This window comes from Vulpes lagopus, chromosome 4, assembly GCF_018345385.1.
Source record: "Vulpes lagopus strain Blue_001 chromosome 4, ASM1834538v1, whole genome shotgun sequence".
NCBI lineage: Eukaryota > Metazoa > Chordata > Mammalia > Carnivora > Canidae > Vulpes > Vulpes lagopus.
In genome coordinates, this window is record NC_054827.1 from 132,819,623 (window position 1) to 132,820,723 (window position 1,101).

At 52.5% G+C, this 1,101-nt stretch overlaps 1 pseudogene; it reads left to right on the forward strand.

Annotated features, from left to right (window-relative positions):
* The first annotated feature begins 213 nt into the window (after nt 1–213).
* On the forward strand, nt 214–819 carry LOC121488982 (annotated as a pseudogene).
* Nucleotides 820–1,101: the final 282 nt, after the last annotated feature.

Genomic DNA, 1,101 nt, shown 5'->3' on the forward strand with positions numbered 1-1,101 from the left:
TCTGTGTGTCTCTCATAAATAAATAAATAAAATCATTAAAAAAAAAAAAAAAAGGAAAGTACTGAAGTTTCTTGACATCATCTTCTTTCAATGTCTGTAAATAATTCTGTTAGTTCAAAAAAAAAAAAAAAAAAAGACCCCGCTGACCGCAGAGGGCTCAGGCAGGTGCGGGCTCGGCCCCAGCTGTGGCCTTTGCCGCGGCCCGGCAAGGCGATGGCCAAGGTTTCTGTGCTGAACGTGGCGGTGCTGGAGAATCCGAGCCCTTTCCACAGCCCCTTCCGGCTCAAGATCAGCTTCGAGTGCAATGAGGCCCTGGCGGACGATCTAAAATGGAAGATCATTTATGTTGGCTCAGCTAAGAGTGAGGAGTTTGACCAAATCCTGGACTCTGTGCTAGTTGGCCCTGTCCCAGGAGGGAGGCACATGTTCATCTTTCAGGCTGATGCCCCCAACCCATCCCTCATCCCAGAGACTGATGCTGTGGGTGTGACCGTGGTCCTCATCACCTGCACCTACCATGGACAGGAGTTCATCCGTGTGGGCTACTAAGTCAACAATGAATATCCCAATCCCGAGCTGCGGGAGAACCCACTCCTGAAGCCAGACTTCTCTCAGCTCCAGAGGAACATCTTGGCCTCAAACCCCCGAGTGACCCGCTTCCACATCAACTGAGACAACATGGACAGACTAGAGGCCATAGAGAACCAGGACCCCACCCTGGGCTGCGGCCTCCCCTTCAGCTGTGTTCCCATCAAAGGCTTGGGTCTCCCAGGTTGCATTCCTGGGCTCCTACCTGAGAATTCCATGGACTGCATCTAACTCGAGGAATCCAGGCCCTACCTGGACCCAGCCGGGACTGGGGCCAGTCTCCTAGCACATCTGGAGAGGGCAGCTGGGCCTCCTGGACAATCCCATGGAGGCCATCTAGAGGACTTTGGGGCCATCAGCTATACCCAAGCCAGACGTGGTTTTGAGGAAGGAGCAGGCCTCAGGTCTCTCCCAACCCTGACCCAGAAGGATCAGCTTTTACCTCTACTGCCCAGGCCTGTAAGAAGCAGGTACTTCACTTTTTAATTCTTTGTGACATGTGTCTTTTCTGTC